The sequence below is a fragment of the Heptranchias perlo genome, chromosome 3 (assembly GCF_035084215.1).
Source record: "Heptranchias perlo isolate sHepPer1 chromosome 3, sHepPer1.hap1, whole genome shotgun sequence".
Taxonomy (NCBI): Eukaryota; Metazoa; Chordata; class Chondrichthyes; order Hexanchiformes; family Hexanchidae; genus Heptranchias; species Heptranchias perlo.
Window position 1 is genome coordinate 33214557 of NC_090327.1, and position 13875 is coordinate 33228431.

The window sequence follows — 13875 nt, forward strand, 5'->3', positions numbered from 1 at the left end:
CATTTCTGACCTTCACCACACGGACTGCAGCGGTTCAAGTAGGTGGCTCACCACCACCTTCCCAATTAGGGATGGGCAATAAATGCTGACCTTGCCAGTGGCGCCCACATCCCATGAATGAATTTTTAAAAAAAGTTTCGATGTAACTTGATGTGACTATCATTATGCACTATACAAGTACCATTTACATTCCTAAGGCCAACAAATTTCTTCCTCACTTGCTTCCAAATTCATTGCACAGGTAACACAGCATCAACCTGTTCTGCCACCTCCACCCCAGGCTGCACTGACACTGCCATTGAATGCAGGGTAGCCCTCGGCTTCAAGAAAGACCATTGTTATTTTTGGGAACTCCTGCAGCACCATCACCAAAGCTGCTTCTTTGAAAGGAACTTTTTGACTGTGGTTACTTTCTATAGCCATTTAAGAGAGAATAGCAGCACTTTAAGAGTTGCTGTGCCCATAGCTCACCCCCTGACCTGGGTGCGTTTTTGTTGTATGCTGTGTGGTGGGAGCATTGTGATATTATGTTAATGAGCTTACTTTGCATCATGTTTTAAAATCAGGTCCGTGCAGGACTGGTGCACACAACTCCTGAACAGCAGTGATCCCAGCATCTCTGCCTCCAGACCAACTTAAAAATATTGAAAAATATGGGAAAAAACTCCTAATTAAAATAACGCTACTAAACAAGCTCTGCAAAAAAATTGCAAAGCCATTGCCACTTTAAGAGTTCCATCGCCCATCGAGTGTACTGTGCTCCCATTCCAAATGGATACACAAGGAAAAGAGAGAACCGAGGGCAAATCACATGGAATTGTTCCCGGTGTTTGAAATCTGGGGCCTTAATGAGGCTGAGGTGCAAAATGGGTGCAAGCACTATCGCTGGAAATTTCTTTGGGACTTCTCCTGCTCCACTGCCGTGACGTTCGCGGAAGTTCTGCTTAAACGCATGGAAATGGGAGGGATGGATTTTTGCCTGGACCTGTTTGTACAGAGGGTGCATGCACCTGAACCAAGGATCACCAGGAATTGGTCCTCTGGCCTCATCTACATATTCGAGAAACATCAATTTCAGGCTGCCTGCCTTGCTGGCAGCGGCCCTCAGGTAAGTTGTGGGAGGTGGAGTTGGGCAGGTCATGAGGAGCGTGGAGTCAGGCAGGTACTCCTGCTCCTCCTGGCTTCACACAAAGGTATTTTAAAAAAAATATATATATATTTAGTTGACGGCCACAAGGGTCACTGAAGAATCCTGAGTGGGGCAGGCCCAGCGCCTGCACGTTAACAAATTTTGTGGAGGGCTCATTTGATAGGCGCAACACCCCTTATTAACATAGTCAGAAAGTTGTGGATTCAAGTCCCACTCCAGAGACTTGAGCACAAAATCCAGGCTGACACTCCAGTGCAGTATTGCGGGAGTGCTGCACTGTCAGACGGGCCTTCGTTTGGATGAGATATTAAACGAAGCCCCGTCTGCCCTCTCAGGTGGGCTTAAAAGATGCATGCACTATTCGGCAGGGGAGTTTTCCCCAGTGTCCTGCATTTATCCAATATTTATCCCTCATCTAACATTCACTAAAACAGATTATCTGCTCATTATTACATTGCAGAATTGGAGCCGAATAGGAAATAGGAACAGGGCCCGCTCTCTCATTTCTGTGGTCTCCCTGTGCTTGTGGCCCTAACTGCTCTCTCAGCGCACAGCACCATGGAGTCAGCCTTACCAAGTGTAAAGGAACAGGATAGATTTTCTGAATTTGTACTCTTTGTATAGATCAATACAGGGAATTCCAGCACCGAGCAGGATTTCCTGCCCATTCATTTTTGTGACTGGGTGGTGCAGTCAGTTGCACACTTGAGAATATAAGAACATAAGAAATAGGAGCAGGAATAGGCCATATGGCCCCTTGAGCCTGCTCCGCCTTTCAATAAGATCATGGCTGATCTTCGACCTCAATTCCAATTTCCTGCCCGATCCCCAAATCCCTTGATTCCCTAGAGTCCAAAAATCTATCTATCTCAGCCTTGAATATACTCAACAACTCAGCATCCACAGCCCCATGGGTTGGAGAATTCCAAAAATTCACAACCCTCTGAGTGAAGAAATTCCTCCTCATCTCAGTCTTAAATGGCCAACCCCTTATCCTGCCCCCTAGTTCTAGACTCTCAAGCCATGGGAAACAACTTCTCAGCATCTACCCTGTCAAGCCTCCTCATAATCTTATATGTTTCAATAAGATCACCTCTCATTCTTCTAAACTCCAGAGAGTATAGGCCCAATCTACTCAACCTCGCCTCATGGGACAGCCCTCTCATCCCAGGAATTAATCTAGCACTACCTCTAAGGCAGGTATATCCTTCCTCAGATAAGGAGACCAAATCTATACACAGTACTCCAGGTGAGGTCTCACCAAAGCCCTGTACAATTGTAGTAAGACATCCTACCTTTTGTACTCCAACCCCTTGCAATAAAGGCCAACATTACATTTGCTTTCCTAATTGCTTACTGTACCTGCATGCTAACCCCCTGTGTCTCCCGCAAGGACACCCAAGTCTCCCTGAACATCCAACAGCCTCTCACCATTTAAAGAATACTCTGCTTTTCTATTCTTCCTACCAAAGTGAATAACCTCACATTTCCCACGTTATACTCCATCTGCCACCTTCTTGCCCACTCACTTATCCTGTCTATATCCCTTTGCAGACTTTTTGTGTTCTCCTCACAGCTTACTTTCCCACCTAGCTTTGTATTGTCAGCAAACTTGGATACATTACACTCGGTCCCTTCATCTAAGTCATTAATATAGATTGTAAATAGATGAGGCCCAAGCACCGATCCTTGCGGTACCCCACTAGTTACAACCTGCCAGCCTGAAAATTACCCGTTTATCCCTACTCTCTGTTTTCTGTCCGTTAACCAATCCTCTATCCATGCTAATATGTTACCCCCAACCCCATGAGCCCTTATCTTATGCAACAACCTTTTATGTGACACCTTATCGAATGCCTTTTGAAAATCCAAATATATGACATCCAGTGGTTCACCTTTATCTACCCTGCTGGTTACATCCTCAAAAAACTTTAATAAGTTTGTCAAACATGATTTCCCTTTCATAAAACTATGTTGACTCTGCCTAATCATATTCTGATTTTCTAAGTGTCCTGTTACCACTTCCTTAATAATGGATCCCAGCATTTTCCCTATGACTGATGTCAGGCTAACTGGCCTGTAGTTCCCTGTTTTCTCTCTCCTTTCTTGAATAGTGGGGTCACATTTCCTACCTTTGAATCCGCTGCGACAGTTCTAGAATCTAGCCCCCCCATCATTTGCCTTGCAGGCATTTGGCCTGTTTCAGTAAATCTTTGTGCAGTTTACTTGCTTTCCCTAAAGCTTGAAGCTACTTATATAAGTTATAGCTATGTCATAAATCTTCATCACCCCATGTGGCTTGAGTGAATGCCACAATTGACGACTCTCTTGGTATTATCACTGTTAAAATTATAAACATTTAGTGTAATATATGGGTATAACATTTATCATGGCACATTTATATAATTCGAAGTATGAGAAAGATGCATTGCTAAATACTGGCATTCTGAAAAGAATTAAGGGTTGGATCAGACTCCCTTACTCAAAACAAATCACCCCTCATACGAGTTAGGTTTAACAGTCAATATATACCTGCATGTTACCAGGATATGAGACCACTGAGTATACAGGGCCGATTTTAACTCAGGCCGGGAATTGGGAATGCGGGGGCCGAAACTGCGGCAGACCATTTGGCTCCCCCTCACCCCCGGAGTGTGAAACCTGGGAGATTTTAATTACCAGGCCTCATTTACAAGCTCCGACTAAGATGCCTGGCCGATGCCGAACATTTAGGGGTGATTTCAGGAAGCACTTCATGCAAAGGAGTAGTTGAAATCTGGAACTCTGTCCCCCAAAAGGCTATGGATGCTGGTTTAATTGAAGCTTTCAACTCTGAGATCGATAGATTGTTGGTGGTAAGGATATCAAGGGATGTGGAGCAAAGGCGGGTAAATGGAGTTGAAGTACAGATCAACCATGATCTAGTTGAATGGCGGAACAGGCTCGAGGGGCTGAATGTCCTACTCCTGTTCCTATGTTCCTATGTCAAACAGGTGCGCTACCTCATTAGCTTGTTTTGGAGAGCTTTAAGCACAGTGATGGGATTATGTGTATGACAGGCACCTGGCTGAACAAAATCAATGAGGAAAAAAATCGACGAAAAGGATGTGAAGATTCCATGCATTTATTGGAGCAGGTTTGAAGGCTGGAAAGTAATTTGTCTGCCAGACCCTGCCCAAGCACAAACTTTCCACTGAGTGTCAAGGTCAAAATGAAATCCTCAGCATAATTTTTTCCAACCAGTCTTGGCACAAAGTCAATGCAGCTTTGAAAGAATCCATATTTTAAGCTACAGGGCTCAGTGTTTAAAAGGTACTCCGCTCATTGATTGAGGGAGGGAATTTGTTTAATTGATATGTTGATGATTGTTCGATCACATGCCAGAGAAAATCATTTTCCATGCACTGACAAGGCTTTTGTCCTGAAGAAAAAATAATCACAATTGGGTCACTGGTGCAGATGAGCTACCAGTAAAAGTGGGACAGATAATCAGACACCAGCCCACAAATAACCACCCTCTTATTGGATCTGACAGTCAAAGGACTTGAATGATAAATAATCCTATTGTTTGTACAGTTCAAAGCCTGTGGTTAACTGCCCTGCCCAGTGTGGCACTGAGCTATATAAACCAATTTCAAACCCTGCTTTATACTGAATGCAAACAGAGTGTCAGTAGATGTGTTTTTCTTTTGTTAGTTGGAATTCTGAGTCAGAACGTTGGAAGTTCAAACCCCACTCCAGAATTTAAGTACATAATCTAGGCTGACACTCCACTACAGCACCATGGAACTGCTGCATTGCCAGATGTTCAACTGTGGCAGTCTGTTCAGGGATGTTAAAAATAACAAAGCACTTTTTATACAAGAGAAAGAAGAACTTGCATTTCTATAGCACCTTTCACAACCTCAGGATGTCCCAAAGTGCTTTACAGCCAATGAAGTACTTTTGAAGTGTAGTCACTGTTGTAATGTTGGAAATGCGGCAGCCAATACGCAGACAGCAAGGTTCCACAAATTGCAATGTGATGACAACCAGCTAATCTGTTTTATTGGTGTTAGTTGAGGATCGATATTGGCCAGGACCACAGGGAGAACTCCCCAGCTCTTTTTTGAATCATGCTATATTCAAATTCGAAAAGTGCACCTCAGACAGCCTCAGTTTAAGGCCTCATCTGAAAGACAGCACCATATGAGAGTTCAGCACTCCCTCAGTACTGCATAGGAGTATCACCCTAGATTTTGTGCTCCATTCTCTGGAGTAAGACTTGAACCCACAACTTTCTGACTCAGAGGTGAGAGTCCTACCACTGAGTCATGGCTGACACCTAAAGCACAGAGTCTAGTTCTCCTGGTATCTGGCTAATGGTCTTCCCTCAACAAATGCTACCAAAAATAGATTAACTGGTCATTCATCTTGTTGTTTTTTGTGGAACTTGGTGTGCGTGGAATGGTTGCCACTGTGTTTAACAATCACTGCACTCCAAATTATTACCTGGGGCCGCCTGAAAGATGAGATAAGGTACACTATAAATGCAAGTTCTTCCTTAATAATCCTACATTGAACAGTTTAGGCAAGTGAATTTTATTAAGGTTTTAAACATTTCCATATTCAATAGCTTGCAAACTCCATCTTGCAGACCAGCCAACTCTAGTCTGGATCTAACCAGTTGTGTAATTGGAACGCTGATACTTAAGGGAGTATTTTGAAATGTTCACACTCTAACAATTACAGCAGGGCCAATCCAATTGGATTAATTGCCTCTGGGCTAAGAAAGGGAAAAATTAGCCTGGCTTCCCGCTCCTTGTAACTCTCCAGTGACCTCTACTGGAAATTGTGTGTGTGTAGAAGCAGGTTGAGCATAGGACAACAGCAATAGGAATGGTTTGGTTCATTGACCAGCCACAGAGTTCAAAAAAGAGTGCAGAGTTCATCTATATCCCTCATTTTGATTTACTCAAAATGGACTCAGCTACAGTGGCCTTCATGGTGAAATAGCATGGGCATTTTGATGAGCTACTGGATGCCCTGGGCATGATTTTTACTTGGAGCTGGGAACTCAGCGGGTGGATAGATTTTCATGTGGGAAACCCAGAAGTCAAGTGAGTGCAATCACAACTCAATTGAAGGCAATTATTTTTGCTTCCGGGTTTTCCTTGCGTCAGCCAGCCAGATTGACAGGTTGGCTGTCTGTCGGGAGGGAAAGCAGGTGTGGAGCAGATGCCAGGTAAGTCTGAGGTCGGGGGGGGGGTGGGTGGTGGGGGGGTGGGGGCGGGGAGTCAGAGACATTGTGGGGGAGGGGTCTCGGCCATTGTTGGGGGGGGTCTTGGCCATTGTGGGGGTGTCTCAGCCATCAGGGAGGGGTGGGGGTTCTCGGCCATTGGGGGTGGGATCTCAGGGTGAATGTTGGTTTAAATCCTAACCAGCAATTTCTGAGATATGGTGGTTGGGGGTGAATGAGAGTTTGTAATCCAATGCCAGAATTTCTGCTCAGTCGTGGCAAGGAGAAGATCCGTTGTCCGATCCAGGAATTTCTGCTGGGTGTTTGTGGTTGTATGCTGTAGGGATGCATTTGGGCTTATGGTCATTTTTTGGGGGGTTGTTCTCGGATATATGTTCATTGGCTTGGTTCCCAATTTGTCAAAAGTGGGAGTCAAAACCAGTGAAACTTTTCAGGTCAACCAAGGGAAATAATTGAACCAATTCAGGGAGTAGAAGGGTGAGAGAAAGGGAGAGAGTGAGAACAGTAAAGGCAGAATGAGTGAGGGGTAAGGAAGGGAGAGGCAGCGAGGGGAGGAATAGGGAGGAGAGAGAGGGCGGATAGAGGGTGAGAACAGGGGAGGGGTGGGGTGAGGGAGAGATGAGGAGAGAGAAGATGGTAAGGGAGAGTAGAGAGGGAAAATGAAAGAGGGGAGGAATAGAAAGGGAGCAAGGGAAGAGGAGAGGGAAAGAAGAACTTGAGGTGGTGGAGGAGAGAAGCAGGTGAGGGGGAGAGAGGGATGAGGGGGGGAAGGGACAACGAGCGCAGGAGCTTGAGATTTAGCTGATTTCTGGATAGGGTTTCTTTGAAGCTTCCCAAGAACTCAGCAATAAGTCCGATTGGTAGTTTCCTCGGCAGGTTGTAAGCTTGCCAAGATATTTGCAGGACACGTACACCCACCGCCAGCCACAATTGTAATTCAAGTAGATTTGTTAATGAACCTTTTCAATTGTTTTTGGTTGGCTTTTGTGTTTCATGTTATTTGGGATTCACTCTTTGGGGTTGCCTATTGTTCTGAGGATTCTATTGTTCATTCTGTGTGTGTTTCCAACTTCCTGGATTTCCACGGACATTTACCCTTTGCAGGTTGCATTTTTTTTTATTCGTTCATGGGATGTGGGCGTCGCTGGTGAGGCCAGCATTTATTGCCCATCCCTAATTGCCCTTGAGAAGGTGGTGGTGAGCCGCCTTCTTGAACCGCTGCAGTCCGTGTGGTGAAGGTTCTCCCACAGTGCTGTTAAGAAGGGAGTTCCAGGATTTTGACCCAGCGACGATGAAGGAACGGCGATATATTTCCAAGTCGGGATGGTGTGTGACTTGGAGGGGAACGTGCAGGTGGTGTTGTTCCCATGTGCCTGCTGCTCTTGTCCTTCTAGGTGGTAGAGGTCGCGGGTTTGGGAGGTGCTGTCGAAGAAGCTGTATTTTTAAGGTACTCTACACTTTCTTCTGTTGACAAACAACTTTACGGTTTTTATTACTGACCATATATTGGTGGGGAGAAACCAACAGACAACATAAACCAATATTAAACAAGGAAAGACCTGCAGCCAAACTACTGAAGCTGAACAGGGAGTCAATGGGAGCCGGTAGATCTCGCACTCACTGCAGTACATGTGTCTGCATTGAGGCTGCATGGGGAGGAGGGCATGAAAAGCAGGCTACAGATTCAGGCCAGGAATATGGAACATATACCAGGGTAAGCAAGAGAGAAGCAATTTGATGAACAGTGCATCATAAGTGACATTCATATTTTGAACTTAATACAGCACCAGCACTAGCATTAGCACTAAAAGATGAAAAGCATAACGGATGTCCCTGGCAGTTATTTTCTACTGTATATGAGAAGTGTGGTGGATTCAATCAAAGGGACTGTCAGCCACTGATGAGGGTACGGTAGCATAGTGTTTATGTTGCTGGACTAGTAATCGAGAGGCCCGGACTAAAATCCGGAGTCATCAGTTCAAATCCCGCCACGGCAGCTGGCGAATTTAAATTCAATTAATTAATTAAATTCAATTAATTAAATAAAAATCTGGAATTAAAATACTAGTATCAATAATGGTGGCCATGAAACTACCGGATTGTCGTAAAAACCCATCTGGTTCACTAATGTCCTTTAGGGAAGGAAACCTGCCGTCCTTACCCGGTCTGGCCTATATGTGACTCCAGACCCACAGCAATGTGGTTGATTCTTAATTGCCCTCTGAAATGGCCGAGCAAGCCACTCAGTTGTAAAATCTCGCTATGAAAAGTCATAATAAGAATAAAACCGGGTGGACCACCCGGCATCGGACCACTAGGCACCGGACACGACAAAGGCAAACCAAGCCCAGTCGACCCTGCAAGGTCCTCCTTACTAACATCTGGGGACTTGTGCCAAAATTGGGAGAGCTGTCCCACAGACTGGTCAAGCAACAGCCTGACATAGCCATACTCACAGAATCATACCTTTCAGCCAACGTCACAGACTCTTCCATTAGCATTCCTGGGTATGTCCTGTCCCACCGGCAGGGCAGACCACCAGAGGTGGCGGTACAGTGATATACAGTCAGGAGGGAGTGGCCCTGGGAGTCCTCAACATTGACTCTGGACCCCATGAAATCTCACGGCATCAGGTCAAACATGGGCAAGGAAACCTCCTGCTAATTACCACCTACCACCCTCCCTCAGCTGATGAATCAGTCCTCCTCCATGTTGAGCACCACTTGGAGGAAGCACTGAGGGTAGCAAGGACACAAAACATACTCTGGGTGGGGGACTTCAATGTCCATCACCAAGAGTGGCTCGGTAGCACCACTGCTGATCCGAGCTGGCCGAGTCCTGAAGGACATAACTGCCAGACTGGGCCTGAGGCAGGTGGTGAGCGAACCAACACGAGGGAAAAACTTACTTAACCTCATCCTCACCAATCTACCTGTCGCAAATGCATCTGTCCATGACAGTATTGGTAGGAGTGACCACTGCACAGTCCTCGTGGAGATGAAGTCCCATCTTCGCACTGAGGACACCATCCAATGTGTTGTGTGGCACTACCACCGTGCTAAATGGGATAGATTCAGAACAGATCTAGCAGCTCAAAACTGGGCATCCATGAGGCATTCGAGGTCCATCAGCAGCAGAATTGTATTCCAGCACAATCTGTAACCTCATGGCCCGGCATATTCCTCACTCTACCATTACCAACAAGCCAGGGGATCAACCCTGGTTCAATAAGGAGTGTAGAAGAGCATGCCAGGAGCAGCACCAGGCGTACCTAAAAATGAGGTGCCAACCTCGTGAAGCTACAATTCAGGACTACATGCGTGCTAAACAGCGGAAGCAACATGCTATAGACAGAGCTAAGCGATTCCACAACCAACGGATCAGATCAAAGCTCTGCCGTCCTGCCACATCCAGTCGTGAATGGTGGTGGACAATTAAACAACTAACGGGAGGAGGAGGCTCTGCAAACATCCCCATCCTCAATGATGGCGGAGTCCAGCATGTGAGTGCAAAAGACGAGGCTGAAGCGTTTGCAACCATCTTCAGCCAGAAGTGCCGAGTGGATGATCCATCTCGGCCTCTCCCCAATATCCTCACCATCACAGAAGCCAGTCTTCAGCCAATTCGATTCACTCCACGTGATATCAAGAAACGGCTGAGTGCATTGGATACAGCAAAGGCTATGGGCCACGACAACATCCCAGCTGTAGTGCTGAAGACTTGTGCTCCAGAACTAGCAGTGCCTCCAGCCAAGCTGTTCCAGTACAGCTACAACACTGGCATCTACCCGACAATGTGGAAAATTGCCCAGGTATGTCCTGTCCACAAAAAGCAGGACAAATCCAATCCGGCCAATTACCGCCCCATCAGTCTACTCTCAATCATCAGCAAAGTGATGGAAGGTATCAACAGTGCCATCAAGCGGCACTTACTCACCAATAACCTGCTCACCGATGCTCAGTTTGGGTTCCGCCAGGACCACTCGGCTCCAGACCTCATTACAGCCTTGGTCCAAACATGGACAAAAGAGCTGAATTCCAGAGGTGAGGTGAGAGTGACTGCCCTTGACATCAAGGCAGCATTTGACCAAGTGTGGCACCAAGGAGCCCTCGTAAAATTGAAGTCAATGGGAATCAGGGGGAAAACTCTCCAGTGGCTGGAGTCATACCTAGCGCAAAGGAAGATGGTAGTGGTTGTTGGAGGCCAATCATCTCAGCCCCAGGACATTGCTGCAGGAGTTCCTCAAGGCAGTGTCCTAGGCCCAACCATCTTCAGCTGCTTCATCAATGACCTTCCCTCCATCATAAGGTCAGAAATGGGGATGTTCGCTGATGATTGCACAGTGTTCAGTTCCATTCGCAACCCCTCAAATAATGAAGCAGTCCGAGCCCGCATGCAGCAAGACCTGGACAACATCCAGGCCTTGCCAGCGACGCCCACACCCCGTGAACGAATAAAAAAAAAAACATCCAAGATAAAGCAGACCGCTTGATTGGCACCCCATCCACCACCCTAAACATTCACTCCCTTCACCAGCGGCGCACTGTGGCTGTGGTGTGTACCATCCACAGGATGCACTGCAGCAACTCGCCAAGGCTTCTTCGACAGCACCTCCCAAACCCGCGACCTCTACCACCTAGAAGGACGAGGGCAGCAGGCACATGGGAATAACACCACCTGCACGTTCCCCTCCAAGTCACACACCATCCCGAGTTGGAAATATATCGCTGTTCCTTCATCGACGCTGGGTCAAAATCCTGGAACTCCCTTCCTAACAGCACTGTGGGTGAACCTTCACCACATGGACTGCAGCGGTTCAACAAGGCGGCTCACCACCACCTTCTCGAGGGCAATTAGGGATGGGCAATAAATGCCGGCCTCGCCAACGACGCCCACATCCCATGAACGAATAAAAAAAAAGATTCAGCTGAGGAAAAAGAAGAACCTTTCGGAGTTCTGGTGTGGAATGTAGATTTATTAGAGCAGATATGACAGATTCTGGAACGGTCCCAACCGATTGGAAGGTAACAAATGTAACTCTGCTAATCAAGAAAGTCGGGAGAGAGAAAACAGGGAACTACAGGCCAGTTAGCCTGACATCAGTCGTCGGGAAAATGTTGGAATCCATTATTAGGGCAATGGTAACAGGGCACTTCGAACATCATAATATGATTAGGCAGAGTCAACATAGTTTTATGAAAGGGAAATCGTTTTTGACAAATATATTAGTTTTTTGAGGATGTAACTAGCAGTGTAGGTAAAGGGGAAACCAATGAATGTAGTATGTTTGGATTTTCAAGAGGCATTCGATAAGGTGCTACATACAAGATAAGGGCTCATTGGGTTGGGGTAACATATTGGCATGGATGGGGGATTGGTTAACGGTCAGAAAACAGCAAGTAGGGATAAACGGATTGTTTTCAGGTTGGCAGGCTGTAACTAGTGGGGTACTTTAAGGATCAGTGCTTGGGCCTCAGCAATTTACAATCTATATTAATGACTTAGATGAAGGGATCAAGTGTAATGTATCCAAGTTTGCTGATGGTGCAAAGATAGGTGGGAAAGTAAGCTTTGAGGAGAACACAAAGAGTACAGTTTTGGCCTCCTTATCTAAGGAAGGATAAACTTGCCTTAGAGGCAGTGCAATGAAGGTTCACTAGATTAATTTTTGGGATGGGAGGGTTGTCCTATGAGGAGGGGTTGAGTAGAATGGACCTATGCTCTCTGGAGTTTAGAAGAATGAGAGGTGATCTCATTGAAATATGGTTCTGAGGGGGCTTGACAGGGTGGAGGCTGAGAGGTTGTTTCCCCTGGCTGGAGAGTCTAGAACTAGAGGGCATAGTCGCAGGATAAGGGATCGGCCATTTAAGAGTGAGATGAGGAGGCATTTCTTCACTCAGAGGGTTGTGAATCTCTGGAATTCTCTACCCCAGAGGGCTGTGGATACTGAGTCGTTGGATATATTGAAGGCTGAGATAAATACATTTTTGGAATCTCGAGGAATCAAGGGATATGGGGATCGGGCAGGAAAGTGGAGTTGAGGTTGAAGATCAGCCATGATCTGATTGAATGGTGGAGCAGATTTGAGGGCCATATGGCCTACTCCTGCTCCTATTTCTTATGTTCTTATGTTCTTAAAAGAGCAATGTTCTTATAAAATTTTATGATTCTTTCAAATAACTTGATTGCAGAATATTCCAGTATTTCAGGTTTTGTCATCATCGTTAAAAATATAAACTTGTGCACATACTCAAGATTGATTCAGGATGTTAACAATTGATTATTTTCTGAATCTTTAATTTAATTGAGTGATGTCTGGAAGAGTGACTAGAAACCCAACACAAAGAACTCTTGGCCAAGCGGTTGCCTGAGAGAACTGAGAGACCAGCTGCAATACCAAAGCTGTTATTGGTATGTGTCAATCACAGGTTTAAAGGGCAAAATCAACTTCGGATACATCTCACCTTTGTTTCAATGGCGAGATTCAGAAGCTATGGGAATCCTGTGCAGGTGAAGTAAAATTCATTTCAGCTTCAGAATCAACAAAAAATTTCAAGTTGGTAAATTGCCCCGTTAATGATCCACCCGCCGGCATTAATTGGGGACGTAACGTAACTTCCGGATTGTTTGTTGAGTGAAATGGCGAGATTGGCCTGCATGAGGATTCTAAAGTATTTTCCAATCTTCTGTTTCTTTGCTTATCATCATTTGGGATGTCAATGTTAGTGAATCAATCATTTTTTGAACCCAGTGCCAGTGTAAAAGGGTTCCTATTGCCTCACAGGCTCTTGGAGCAAGACTAAACAACTCCAGATCAGAATTCAGTAAAGCATGCCACCTTATTGGGATGCAGAGTAGCTTAGCAGTGACTGCAACAGGTTACTCTCCAGGTGGGAGCACTGCCATCACTCCCGCTTCACTCACAAGTGTTGCGATGTGTGAAGAATTTAATCATAATGGACAGCACTTCTAAAGAAAGAAAGAGCTCAGATTTATATCATGCTTTTCCCTACCTCATGACATCCCAAAGTGCTTCACAGCCAATGAGATACTTTTGAAGTGTAGTCACTGTTACAATGTAGCAAGCATTCAGTACTGCACAGGCTCAATGGGCCGAAAGGCCTCCTTCTATGCTGTAACCATTCAATGATTCTAGAGTGGCAACATAGATGACATTTTGAAAGTCCTGATATTGGGCTTGAACTCACAATCTGTAGGCCAAGAAACTCTTGCCTCTGAGTCAGAAGATTGTGGGTTCAAGTGCCACGCCAGAGACTTGAGAACAAAATACAGACTGACACTCGAGTGCAGTACTGAGGGAGTGTTGCACTGTTGGAGGTGCTGTCTTTCGGACAAGATGTTAAACCGAGCCCTGTTTGCCCTCTAAGGTGGATGTGAAATATCCCATGGCACTATTCGAAGAAGAGCAGGTGTTCTTTCCGGTGTCCTGGCCAATATTTATCCCTCAACCTACACCAATAAAACA